Source organism: Taeniopygia guttata, chromosome 26 (assembly GCF_048771995.1).
Source record: "Taeniopygia guttata chromosome 26, bTaeGut7.mat, whole genome shotgun sequence".
Classification (NCBI taxonomy): Eukaryota; Metazoa; Chordata; class Aves; order Passeriformes; family Estrildidae; genus Taeniopygia; species Taeniopygia guttata.
Genome location: NC_133051.1, coordinates 304,368 through 318,974, shown reverse-complemented (window position 1 = coordinate 318,974; position 14,607 = coordinate 304,368).

Here is a 14,607-nt window from a genome sequence, read left to right as displayed (position 1 = left end):
CTGGTGTGGCCCAGCCGCAGCCCCGGTAAAAGCAGCGTGGCAGGTCCTTGCCCCAGCGGGAGATGCTGGCAAGCCCTTGGCTGAACAGCTCCGTGCCCCGCGGGCGTTATCCCGGCCCGGGGTCTGTGCAGGGCAAGGAGGGAGCTCAAGGATTTGTGTGGGGAAAGGCCTGAGGGTTTGGCAGCCTCTGCACATGGGCTGCGGGCACTGCTGGGTGTGGGGCTGGGGCTGGGAAGCGCCGTCCGAGCCACCTCTGCCCCCATCCCCACCGGCCACCAACGCGCCCGGGCCGGGCAGGAGAGCTCCAGGCAGCCGGGGAGAAGGACGGGGAGCCCAGGGGCGGGCAGGGGAGCCCAGGACCGGGCAGGGGTGCTCAGGGGCGGGCAGGGGAGCCCAGGACAGGACAGGGGAGCCCAGGACCGGGCAGGGGAGCCCAGGGGCGGGCAGGGATGCTCAGGGGCGGGCAGGGATGCTCGGGACAGGGCAGGAGTGCCATCGCAGCCCAGGAAGGGCTCGGCCCGTGCGCGGCGCGGCGGGGCCGCTGGAGGGCGACCGGCACCCAGGAACGGGCCGGGGAACGAGACGGGGGAAAGGGAACGGGAACGGGAACGGGCCGGGGAAAGGGAACGGGAAGGGGAACGGGCCGGGGAAAGGGAGCGGGAACGGGCCGGGAAAAGGGAAGGGGAAGGGGAATGGGCCGGGGCCGCTCCCCGCCCGCTGCTCCGTGCGGGACCGCGCTGGGCAGTGGCAGCACCGCAGGCGGGACGGAGAGCGGGGCACCGCCGCTGGGCATCGCAGCAGCCGCCACCGAAGGGCAGATCCGTCACACACACCCCTGCTGCAGGACGCCCCATCGCAGGGCATCCCATCACCCGGCACCCCCATCACAGGGAATCCCCCGGGAAGCGTGGTTGCCCCCAAAAGCTGCAACCCACATTTCTGTCAGGAAAAACTCTTTTGCCTTGGCGTGCATTCAGCCTGAGCACAAGCTCCGGGCCTGCGGACTGGGTTTGTTTGCACAGCGCAGCCAAGGAAGCCTTCAGGCTCTGAGTGTTGCTGTGAAAAGTTTTCATGCTGCAGGTTTAGCACAAGCAAACATGCCAAGCAGCGGAGCTCTGCTCACCCACTTCCCTGCCCCGCTAATTCCGCCTCGGCCACCGCCGCCGATAACCCCCGGGCGCCGGAGCGGCGCCGGCCCCGCCACCGGCCCGGAGCGCCACCACGGCCGGGAGCAGCCGCTGAACGGAGCTGGGAAATCCCTCTCAGGGCAACCATCTCGTTCGGGATCAAGATAGGGCAAGTAGCACGCGGAGGGCTAGATTTGGAGGTTGAAATAACACATGCTTCGGCTGCAGTTCTCTGCTTCCTGTTTGTACATCCTTCTGGCATGTATTCCCCGGTCCTGCTCCATGCCGGATCCCCTGCTCGTCCCTGAGTGTCTATACCTGCTCATAAAATCCACGTGCATGGCTGCAGCGATTTTATAGATGTACCTGCAACACAAACCAGTTGTGTGTTGGCTGATGAGGAATCAGCGACTGTCCAGCTGAAAACATTGCCCCATGGCCACTGCCCCCACTTGCTGCAGCCTGGAGTCAGCTCTGGGTGAGGGGCGGCTCTGAGGGGTGCTGAGGGCGAGCTGAGCCCAAGGTGGGCTGGGCAGGGGCTGATCCCCGTGGAGGGCCACCCTGCACTGCGGTGCTTTGGAAGCTGAAGCCAGCGCAAGATACAGGGTGGCTGCTCGTGTTCTGGCTTGCTGCTGGTCCCAGGTCAGGCAGGGAGCTGCAGAGCTCTCCAACACAGGCATTGGTCCCCTGAACTGCCCTTCCGTAGAGTGAGCAGATCTTGAGTCTCTAACAGACAAGGGAATCCAGCTGAAGAGCTGATTCTGATTGCTTTCATCCTGCTCTGGAAGCAATGGGAGAATTTTTTTGTGTGTGCGTGTGTGGAGTCCAAGAGCTTTTTACACACTGATGCCACAGCTCCACGCGCTGCTCATGTAGAGCTGGAGGAGCAGCATGTTCACTGGGCCTGGGCACAGCCAAGGGACAGAGGCTCCAAGGGGAGCCCGGCTCTGCCACAGCTGCCTCTCGTCCGCAGGAGCCTCACGGGCAGAGCGGCCTCGGCCGGGTGATTAATCTATTGTCACAGAGGAATCGGGAGAACCAGCAATTAATAAAACCCTGGTTTAGGCAGGAACATGGCTCTGCCGTCCCCGCCGTAAACATTGCCCTTCCCTGCCGGCGACTCAGGATGTGCCGGCGGCCGGGCACGGGCGCAGCGCAGATGTTCCCGAGGGAACCAGGGTCAGGACTGTTTGACGAGGAGGAATCACCAGCGGGAGGATGTTTGTTTTTGTAGCTGCTGGATGTGTCTCGGGAAGGGATGGGAACGTCTCCTGTCACTCGTGGGCCGGGAGGAGGCTGGCAGGGCAGGGATAAAGCTCCTGACAAGTTTGGACTAGCAGGCGAGTTGATTAGCTGAGAGATGAAAATTCACAGCTCGGCTCTCGCAGGGGCCGTGAGCTGCCGGAGAGATGTTTATGGGAGGGGAGAGCACCCCGTGCCCGCTGCCCCACCGCCCGTGCCCGAGGGTCCCGGCAGCGCTGGGCTGGCCAGGGCCCCCTGGCACCGCAGCGGTCCCGGGGCAAGGCCACCCCTGGGGTCGCACAGCCCCGCAACCCCGCCAAGGCTGGCGCTGTGCGGGGCAGGCGGGGACAGCGGCCAGGAGCGCACCTGCGGCAGCCTGGGGGCCACCCCGGCTTGGGAGAACCCCGGTGGGAACACCGCCACGGCGGCCGGGACATGGGACATGTCCTGTGTCCCACCACGGCCACCTGAACACCGCCACGGCGGCCGGGACATGTCCTGTGTCCCACCACGGCCACCTGAGCACCGCCACGGCGGCCGGGACATGGGACATGGGACCTGCCCCGTGTCCCACCGCGGCTGTGGGCTCTGCACACCGGGCTCTGCCCCGGGCGTTAATTCGAGGGGAGGGTGACAGAGAAAGCCGGCCTGGCAAGTGCAGGCACTTGTCAGCTGAGAGCCCGGGCTGGGCTGTGTCTGATGGGACCGATTAGCCGATGATAGACAGAGATAAATGTGTACAGCTGGAGGCAGAATAAATCGATGCTATATGTTGTATAATTGTCTTGAAAATAAGGTAATGCCGGGCTCTTGGAATGCTTTGATCTTATCAGAAAGACAAGGAATACACTAATGGCTTTAATTAGACTTCGGGGATGAAATGAATTCAGCCTCCTGGGTGAGCTGGTTTCTGGAATTGACCACTGGTGGGGATAGAAAGGCTTTAATCAGATTTAGGCTCTTTAATACCCACAATAGTGTGTGTCTGCATGTGTGATACAGACCTGCTGCTCAGGGTATTTTGGTGGGGGCTCTGAAGGCTGCAGTGCCGTTTTTCAGTGTTCTTTTCCAGCTGAGTTTAAGCTCAACAGAAGCTTCTAGTTTTATTTATTGACTTCTAAGTTGAAAACAACTTGTAAAAAGCAATGGAAAGCTGGGAATCATTTCGTTTCCCAACAGCAGGATCATGGCAGCTGCTCTGGCAGCAGAGCATCAATACAATAATTGTATTTAATTATTAATTATTGCATATACTGGCTACAGTTGAAGCAGGGGGAAAGCTTCTTGTCTCTCCAGGAGCACATCTTTGTGTGTCCCCAAGAACACTCGGATAAGCAGCATTTAGTGCAGAGGATGAGCAAGGTCTGATTCAGCGCCGTGACTCAGCGGGTGAAGCCGTGGCCCGTCCACCGTCCACCAGCTGATGTGAAGAGGGGTGGGGATGTCCCAGCTCTCGGGGGGCTCTGCCTCTGCTGCCCCCACGCCTGTGTCAGGGCCATGTCCCCGAGTGTCCCCCGAGCAGCCTCACACCAGCATCCCTGGGAGCCTGAGGGTTTGGCTGGGGCTGGGATTTTTCAGAGACTGCACCTGACCTTCCCTTGGTTGTTTCCCAGCAGAGCTGGAGTGCTCGCTAAGCAGCAGCAGCCCAGATGCTGACGCTAAACACGCTGCAGTTATTCCTCCTGGGCTGGGTTTATGCCTTCCCTGTTGTAACTACAGACTTGGATTATTTTGGTCGGTTGACATTATCTGTTGTGCTTCCCTTATGTTAATTTGTTGGGCTTAGATGAGCTCCTGAAAAGGATGTAATAACAAGAGCTGCTGCCAATGAAAGCACAACCTTGTTCAACAGTGGCTGTGCAGCCAAGCCCTGAACGCCGAGCCCCCAGGCGTGCCAGCAACTCCCTGTCAGTAGCTGAGGTTTCGTGTAAGCACAGGCAGGAGCACAGCGAGGTCAGCGCTCGCCCCACAGCCAAAGGAGGGGGGTCCCAGCTCCGCCAAGCCGTGAGCCCCCCAGGAGCACCCCAATGGTGCTGGAGCCAGGGACAGCCCCACTCAGCCTCAGGCAGAGGACACCCAATATTTGGCCATTCTGGCTCAAATGGCAGGGCCGTGGCAGTGGCCCCCAGTTTAGGGAGCGAGGATGAAGCCCCTCCTTTCCCAGACCCCCAGGGATGCCCATTCTGTATCCTTCATCCCAGAGGGGTGACCACGCACCAGTGTGGTGGTGGGATCCACCCTGGTCCCCAGGGGAGCACCGTGGGGCCAAGGACCCCCTTGTGGGTGTCCCACCGCCGGCACCACTCTGATGGGAGAGGAGGATGCAGGAACACAAGGGGAGGAAGGGCATGAGCTGCCAGGGACAGGCAGCACCGGGGACCTGCCCCCCACACCACCCCACTTGCACGTTGCCCCAGGATGTGAGATCACCCGTGTGTGTGGGAAAGCTCCTCACCTCAGCACAAACACACACATGCTTAGTAACATAATCTCTTAAAAGCAAAATCCCAGAAATTCCTTTTTCTTCGTGGAAAATGTTGCCTGGGGGAGAAGCTCATAATGAAGGATGAAAGCTTAATCCTTGAAGCAGAGCAGGACTGGGGGGGAAGAGTATAAACATGACAGTTGTTGCTCAGTGAGTCGGAAAAAAAAGGTGAAGGGATAAAAGTTGTGGTGGGGCAGGAGGGTGAGGGCTGTGGGGATGGGCTGCGGGAACCCGGCAGCGCTTCCTCCCTGCCCAGGTCGTATCCATCATTCCAGCGCTGCCCATGACAAATGCACAGGTTATCCTGGCAGTCTCAGCAACAGAAAAGTGCTCTGTGCTCTGGTGAGTGAAGGTGGGAGAGTAAATGACGCTCTGTACTTGTGTAATTCACCGCTGGGGACAGCCCTGGGTTACCAGGTGTCAGCATTAGCAACACTGGAAAGGAGCTTTAATCAACATCAGGCACGGGGCATTATAAAATAAAGCACCAGTGTGTGTCAGACTGACTTTTCCACGTTGTCTGAGCTGTCAGCATGGCTGCTGGCATGCAATGTGACAATGCTCAGAAGAAATGCACTGAAGGAAGCAGCTTTGCAGCACCCCACTGCCATCCCTCAGCAACCACCACTCTGACCTGCCTTCTGCAAAGCCAGAGAAAACCTGTTGAAATCAGAGTTAAACCCTCTGCAGTGCTGCCTGATTTAAGCTGAACCTCCCTGCCAGCAGGCAGAGGAGAGGCAGGGCAGTGGCAGGAGGAGAGCACAGCTCACAGCTGGGGACAAGGACATGGGGGTCGTGCACTGGTGGCCACATTTATGGCAGTGGAAGGAGCTGGGCTGATGATTTGGGGCAGAAATGGGTATTTTCCACAGTGGTCCTTGGCAGGTCGCAGCGAGCCAGGCCAGGTCAGAGCCATTGTGTGTTCCGGGAGGTCCCCAAGACAAAAACTCCCCAGTTTGTGAAGGGGGTTTTCCTTGCATGGCATCCCCAGTCCGAGAGGGAAAAACAAACAAGTTCTATTTCTTTATTTTTGATTAGCAGTGGAGCAGCAGAGGTGGGGTTACACTCTCCAGAGCCCAACCTGCTCTGTCTTTGCTCACTGCACAGCAACGCTGTTTATGGACTCAGATTCCAACCTTCTCCTCTCTCGAGGCTGTGAAGATGTATTTCCTCTTGTGCCATTTCTCCTTCTGGCAAGCAGGCTCCCAGGTGGGTCTGGAAAATGTCAAAGTGGGAAATAAAGTTGTTCGCTGAAAAAAAAAAAAAAAGAGAGAGAGAGAGAAGAAAACGGGAGAGACAAAAAGGAACAAGCCCCAGAGGTGCAGTGCGAGTCTGCTGGGAGCCCTCAGGCAGGCGTGTGAGGACTCAGACATGAGGCATCATGAGATTCCCACTCTGTACCACTGCTGCAGGCTCAGAATTTTTCATCCCTGGAGCCGGCTAAAAACACAGGGCAAGAGAAAAAGAAATGAGTGGCCCAGAGCTGACCTCTCTGGCCTGTAAAGGACAGCAAAGAGCAGGCAGGCACCTGCTGGTGCTGCTCTGCTGGTGGGTGCCCTGCAGCACTTCTGCCCGAGGGACCATCGCCTTGCCCAGGGTGACAGGGGACACCTCGCAGCGTGGCCAGGCTGCTGCTGCAGTGCCACCTCCACCTGCTGCGCTGCTGGCGAGGACAGCCCAACCCGCATGTGCTCCTGAGCGTGAGCTGGGGGAAGACTGGGCCACGGCCGCCCGCAGGAGCGTCGGGGCTGGGCACAGATGCTGCAGATTAGAGAATGAAAAGCTGGGAGGTTTCTGCTGAAGATATTTTTCCATTTGTGAGGCCATGGGGTGGAGCGGGCGAGCGGGGGGGGGGGGGCGGGGGGGCAGCGCCTGCAGCAACAACAAAAGGCAGAACAAGGGGGAGAGGAGCACGAGGGAGAGATTTTTGATTCATATTCAAATATTACCCAAACTTTATTGCCAGAATGTCTACATTTTTATGTGCTTAAGCACAGTGAGTTATGGAAATCTTAGAACAATGGAATGATCTCCTTCATTGCCCTCAATGCATTCAGAGTCACCACCCCTCCTCACCAAGAGGAATCTCTTTTTCTGTTTTACTGACTTACAAAAATGCCTCTGCTATCAACACCCTCCACGTGCATCTCATAAATACCAGGGTGGGACACGGGGCTATTGGTGGGTGTTTTTTATAAACCCATCTCTGCTGCAACCCTTCCTCAAGAAAGTTTTTATGGCATTTGGTTGATCTGGCAAATTTTCTGCTATAACCTGCCTGGACAAGAGGGGCTGTGAATTCCTTGATTTGGGTCCAAGCTCAGAGCCTTGTGGTTCCCCTGCTCTTGTCTTTGCTCTGTGGGAGTCCCTTATCTGTCAGTCACGTACTGATCTTATAAATCCTCTGCCTCTCCATGTGAGAGCGTTGCAGGGTGTGCCTTACACGCTCCATCTGCCAGGTAAGGAACCGCAGCGCCAGCGATCCAGCTCCAGCACGTGTTTTGCAGCCCTGAACATGCAGAATAAAGGAGGTTTGGGTGGGTTTTAGCACTGCAGCCCCGCTCATTTCTGAGCACAGCAGCAGCAGGGAGCGGTGGGTGCATCCATCCCCGGGCACCGCCCTGGGCAGGGACGCTCTGCAGAGGGAAAATCCTTCGCACGGCATCTGTGCCAGCGCAGGAAAGTGTCAGGGTGTGCAGCAAGGGCCAGCAGAGAACCACGCCGGGGATCATCCCTCCCCACCCTGTAAAGCAGCGTTCTCCTCGCTGCAAACCCAGCCACACGGGCCTGGGCTCTGATTTACAGCCTGCCGGCTGACGGAGCTGCGGGCAGAGAAAGTGCTGAGGGGGAGGAAATGAGGGCCAGGCGGGAAGAGGGGTTGGGATTTGGGGAGTCCGGCTCACCCCACTTTGGCTGCGCGCTCCGGCCCGGGCGAGCCGAGCCACGGCTGCGGCTGGGGAGGGAATGGGGCACGGATGGGAAACCCCAGGGTCTGCACAAACCTTTTGATTATCCCTCATTTCCCAGCCTCATCCTGCCCGTCCTGACCTGCTTCCAGCTCGCTGGGGAGAGGGAAGCTGAGCGAGCCACCAGAAAACCTCTCCAGCCCTATAAACCGACACCACTGTTTATAATATTCCTAAGTGCCATTGCATGATGATAGCTGCGCTCTGACAGAGGAAATTTACTTTTTTCCTTATTTTTAAAAAAGAGGTAGGAAGTTGCAAGCCCCCCAGAAGATGCTTTGGCCATTATCCTGGGTTTGTTTGTTTTTCTGCTTGCCCTAAGTGACGCAGGGAGGGCCATGTCCTGCTGCTGATGTTCTGACACTGTCCCAGCATCCACAGAACCCACAGCCCAGTGCTGTGCTCAGGCTGAACCAGACAATCTGAATCCCTGCTGGCACCAGGCTGGCAGCCAAAACCCCAGGACAGAGGCTTTTACCTCCTTCCTTCCTTCCTTCCTTGGGGATCATGCCACATTCAAGGATGGCAGAAGGAGCAGGGAGCAGTGGAACCGCAGGACATGGAGCAGGGAGCTCACAGCAGAGTCAACCAACTCCTTGCCCAAAGGCTCTGCAGACACCCACTGCTGAACTTCCTGGGAAAGAGGCTTGGATTTGAGGGATGAAAATTAAAAGCTGTTGATCTACTGGATGAAATTTATCAGTGCACATTTCACATCCTGGGGCACAAAACCATTACTTTGTCAATTACTATTTGTGTGCAAACACGCCTCCATAGGAGTCAGGCACTTTGCTGGGGGCACTGCAATTTCCTCCAATCTCCAGTTTGCTTATATTGTGTTAAAACCAAACAAACAATCCCTGAAAGGCAGCAAGAGCTGCAGGAATCCTCTAAAAAAGTTGCATCAGGGATTTATCAGGGCTTCAGTGCAGGACACAGCAGGGATTCTGTGAAGACACTGAACCTAGAGATGGGCACCCTCCAGAAGCCTCTGGGTGTCCGCAGATGTGGCTGTTTCCCCTGGCCAGGGATGGGGCTGGCACTTCACTGACCTGTCCTTCCATCAGATGAGGCATGACAAACAGAATTACGGAATCACAGAATATGCTGAGTTGGAAGGGCCATCAAGTCCAGCTCCTGGCCCTGCACAGCACAACCCCAAAACAGGAAAAAGGGGATAGGAAATTTCTAAACACACCGAAGGTGGTTTAGGGAAAGAGGCTATGAAATGCAATTAAAGGTTTTATAAAGTCCTGATCACACTCCTTGGTCACTGTACCATTTTGATCATAAATCAGAAAATGAGCTGGAGAACTGAAGGGAAGAGAATGGCAAGGAGGACAGTGGATTGGTATAGAATCAGTGTGGACATAAATGTGAGTTTGTAACAGCAACCAAGCCATGACTGATCTGGCTTGCACCTCAAAACTTGGAAGAACTAATTGCAAAACCCATAAATGCTGAATGCAGTACAAGCATCGTGAGTCTGACACTTAGCTTCTCCTTGCTGAGCTGCTGGTCCAACAGCTCACAAGCCAGAGGTCAAGATTCCCTGTTCCTCTTTTTGATATGCATCATTCTCATTTTCCCGTGTTGTTGGACACAAGAAGGAAAAGAAATCCCTCTGAATTAGCCGGCAGGGCGAGACTGGAATTGCTTTCCCAGCTCCTCCCTGAGCCGGGTCCGGACGGCTGCCCAGGCACCCGCACACGCCCGCCCAGCCCAAGAGGAAAACAGGACAGAGAAGGAAAAGTGCTGCGGCTTGGGGTGGATAAACAGCCTGTGGAAAGGGCTGAAATGTGAGTCCACAGCCAAGAGCTGCCCGAGCTCTGTGCCGTGCCCATGGCCAGAGCTCCCAGCCCCTCGTGGCTCCACAGGCATGGGCCGACTTGGCAGTCCTCTCTCTATCCATTACCAGTTAATGCAATGGAACTGGCTGACAATGGGCGCAGAGGCTGCCAAAATCCAACATGAGGGCTGCAGATGTCCCTGGGACCGGCAAACCCTGCTGGAAGATCCCTGTGGAATGAAAGGTTACCCTCAATTTGCTTCAGATGCTGCTCGCACCGTCCGACAGCCATCACTGGAGGAGGGGCCTCCATCGGAGAGAAAAGATAAATCCAGTTCTGTCTCCAGACTGTTATTGTCTCCTCTGGTTCAAATTAAGTGACTCAGGTCATTTTCTATATGTTGCCATTTGTCTTTTACCTGAGGGCATTGCAGAAAGGAAAAAAGAAAAGGTGAATCTAGCACGAAGGCAGGGAAGGAGCAGAGTCTTTAGTAGACAATTAACTGAGCTGACATCGGATTCTCCCTAAAACATCAAACTGGGGATTAAATGCAGGCAGACACAGCTAATTCTTGCCAGTGGGTCCAGTGATAAATCAGCACCAGTGGCTGTGGCTGCATGGCAGCATCCAGCCCTGATCCCAGGGATGTTACAGAGACACCCCAGCTCCCACCAGCACCATCAGCCTCACGTCAGCACCCCCAGTTTGGTGTCCAAGAGCCAGGAGTGAAGCTGGTGCAAAGATGCGGCCCAGCAACCACCAGGGTGGCACCAGTGCCACCACCAAAGGCCACCATGCACTCATTGCTCCAGGCAACTAAAATGCAGTGGAGAAAGGAACGTCTTCTCACAGCATCTGCTTCGGGTTTCCACAGCCAGTGCCAAAGAGCTCTGTGTGTGCTGGAAACGTGGGCTGACTGTTCAGCAAGCACTTAAAGATACTGGGTGCTTCATCAGCTGCTGTATTAGAGGCAAACGAACTGCAGGAAGCCTCAGGTGAGTGAAAGTCAGCACCGTGGGACGTGAGGAGCCCTGGCAGGGGGACCTTGCCTCTTTCAGATGCTCACATGAGCCTGGCTCACCCACGTGGAGAAACTGTTTAGCAGAGGGGCAAAAAGGGGGATCTAGTTCTTACTTATAGACCAAAAAAATCCATTTGTCCTTCTGAAGAGTTTTATAGAATCATAGAATCGTTAAGGTTAGAAAATACCTCTAAGACCATCAAGTCCAACCATCATGTGCCTGTAGAAATAAGCAGACTTGGATTAGTCTCAAGGTCCATTTCCAAAAGTTGGGAGAGGCTGGGAGAGAGGCTGGGAGCCTCTCTGTGCTGCCCACACAGGGGCAGCAACCCTGGCCAAGGCTGGGACTGAGGATGCTCCACGCAGCCCTGCTGCTCCCCAGGGCCACATCCCTCTGCCTGGGGAATCGCTGGGACTGGAAGCAATCCCTGTGGGATCACTGGTGTTTGTCAGAGCCTTCCTCCCACAGCCAGCCCCAGCCCAGGACTGGCTGAGGAGATTGATTCCTCCTGACAGGCTCTGCACACACTGAGATGCTGCAGTTTTTATCCATTGCTGGTTTTATTCATTGCTCTTGACGTGTCTTTTGCCACACTGGCCAAACCTTGGGGTCAGCCCAGAGCCAGTGTTGGGGGGGTAAGATATGAGCTATTTTCAGATGGTTTATAAAATTAACATCCCCAAGGTATCCCAGTGTTTGCCAAGGTGAAATCTGTGTCTGTTCTGGATGATTTCATTACTCAATGACCCCTTACATAACTTTCCTTTTCTTTTAAAGCAGGGAGATTTCCACTTCCAGCCCAGCTGGGCACCATGCAGCACCAGGACCCTTGCCAGCACTGTGTGGGAAGGGAAACGTTGCTTCCAGCACCCGAAAACCCATCCAAGACCCCAAATCACCTGCACTGACTTCCTGCAAGTGCATCAGGGCAGCTGAGCTCCCCACAGAGCCCTGTGGTGCCACAGCCCTGGGAATGCCCTGGCACAGCAAGAAAAACATTACCTTGCCCTGAATTTTCCATGAAATTTAGACCTGTGATCTCTGCTACTTTTATCAGAACACAAGCAGCTCTATCCCAAAGCAGTCTCTTCTCAATGTATTTGGTGATTTAATTTAGAAAAAAATATCTTCTTTTTGTCAAAAACAAATGCATCTCATGTTTCCACTGAAAGAAAATGTAAGCTTTTAGAAAACAATAGTTTGATGAAAATCTGTTACTCCTGCCCTGTTTGGAGCACTCAGGGAGAGCTCCATCCCCACACCCAACACTCGACCTGGCTAACCACAAACCACACGCCTGCCTTGGGTCAGGCTCCTTTTTTCCAGCACTCTGATTATTTTTTCTCCTGGGGATAGGTCTGGGAAGGACTCAGCCTTCAGCTCAAGACAAATCCTGCCCTTTCAGTAAAGTGTAATAAACTTCTTCCCCTGACACATAGGAAAATGTTTTAAGGCAAGACTTTATAGAGAGCATCAATCACTTTGGAGGTGATGGAATTGCTGCAGAATTATAAGCAAGTCTGAAGTGTCTACAGAGGACTCTAAACACTGTCTTCTATTTATTCTCTGTGTCCTTTGTAAATGTAAACTTCTGTGGAGTTCAGAGGCCCTTCCGTCTCCACGGCCTGTCAATCCAGCACCTTTCACCACTGCTAAAGTCACAATTAAAAAAAAGGGGGATTACAAAAACAAACACAGAGCTCACGCGCGCGAGTGATGGCTGCGGACTGTTGTGGGAGCGGCGCTGGGATCTGCCCTGTGCCCACGACTTCCCAGCCCTGGTGTGCAGGAGCAGCAGCCCTGGAGCCCCCTCCTGCCAGCCCCCCCGGCCCAGTGACCGCCGGTCACAGCGGGCAGGAGGCCGGAGAAGAGCAGGAGCTGCCCACTGCCCCACGTCTGGTGCTCCTCTGCGAGCACATCCCCACCTCCCAGCAGAGCTGGAGATGTGGAGAAAACCAGGATGAAGTCCCGGAGAAGACAGGGATGGAGACCCAGCTGGATGCAGGGCGAGATTTTCCCCTTGCTGAGCGTGGGCAGTTTTTTATCTCCCCAGACACCGCCAGCGAGGAAGGGTCACGGTGCCCTGTGCGTAAACAGCCACCGGGGCTCTGAGAAGATCATGCAGAGGACAGTGCAATGACAGCGGGACGGAGCCGGGTGTGCGAGAGCCATCCCAGCTGGAATGCTGCTCAGGGGAGCAAGTGGGAAGTGACTTTTTCTTCCACAGGATGAAAAAAGAGATAAAAACTCTATAAAGTTAGAAGATAATCTGTATTAAAAACTTTGCTTTGACAAAATAGCTGGAAAAATTACTTTATACAATGAAATATTCCACAGCTGCTCCAGGGGAAAATAGTCTCTTTTGAAAAACACCTTTCATGAGAGGCTTCCTCTGACCCTGGAGCATCCTGATCCCAGCTCTCTGGACACAGAGGCTGCAGGGGGACAAGTTGCAGTGTTTTGCCGCTGCCCATGAAGGGTCAGGAAATAAACAACTGGGAGCCTTTTGGTTATTTGCATTAGCAGAGGTTTCGGTAGGTACAAACTGCTCTACACAAAACTGCACATCCACAAGCATCACTTTAACATCAAATTAAAGAGGTAAATTCCTACAAGGGTCAATCCATGACCCACCTTCCCTGTGCCTGAGGGACAGTCCTCGGTCCCACCCCTGCCTTGCTGGGAACTTGATTTACCAATCGATGTGGCACTGGTTCTTGCCACCACCTCTAGTTCTCTCAAAAGCCCTTTGCCTCAAAACCCAAATCAAAATGCAATTGTTTCAGGTGAAAAGCAGCACTTGGAGGCTCCCCTGTAACACTGTCACTGCCATGCTGACAGGCCAGAGTTTAGAAAGACAACATGGGGCACAAGTACGGAGAGGTCCCCACGCACCTCCTGATGCTCGCTGTGATCCCCCGTCCCCTGCGAGGCCGGTAACTGGGCCGGTAGCCGGGTCATAGCCGGGCGGTAGCCGGGCGGTAGCCGGGCCGGTAACCAGGCGGTAGCCGGGCGGTAACCGGGCCATAACCGGGCCATAGCCGGGCCGGTAGCCGGGCCATAGCCGGGCGGTAGCCGGGCCGGTAACCAGGCGGTAGCCGGGCGGTAACCGGGCCATAACCGGGCCATAGCCGGGCCGGTAGCCGGGCCATAGCCGGGCGGTAGCCGGGCCGGTAACCAGGCGGTAGCCGGGCCGGTAACCGGGCGGTAGCCGGGCCGGTAACCAGGCGGTAGCCGGGCGGTAGCCGGGCCGGTAACCGGGCCATAGCCGGGCCATAGCCGGGCGGTAGCCGGGCCGGTAACCGGGCCATAGCCGGCGGGCAGCGCCGCGGGTCCGCCCTCCGGGGTCCGTCTGTCCGTCCGAGCCCTGCAGGAGCGACAGCGGCTCGGGCGGACACCGAGCGGGCGGCTCCGGGCGCTCCGCTCCCGCTGTCAGCGCACCGTCCTCTGCCCGAGCCCCGGGGCCGGGGCTCCCCGGGGCTCCCGGGCTGGACCCGTGCCGGGCTCCCCGGAGCGGGGCCGGTCCGTCGGATTCCCGGCGAGGAGCGCTGCCGCTGCCGGATCGGCGCGGACAGGGAACGCACGGCCGCGGCTGCAGCAGGTCTTTTTGCTGGCGTGCTCCAGAATGCTGCAAATTCCAGCGGCCGCGGCATTCCGCTGCCTCCTGGCTGCGCTGCAAACAGCTGATCCCTGTAGGATCGCACCCGCAGCCTTTCCCAGCGCTGACCTGCAGCATCCCTGACTCCCCAGCCCACCCCGTGGCCTCCCGCCCTGTCTTCAGCGGGTTTGTTTGCACTGAAGAGTTGCTGGAGCAGAAGTGCGATTCCAGCAAAAGCTGGCAGGGAACCCAGGGGCCAAGTCCGGAGTAAATTCTGATAATGCTGTGTTTACATCAGGAATTTCTTTGGCAGATTAATCACATGAATGAAGTAACAGATGGGAACTCGCTGGAGACACTGTAACGGGAATTCCAGC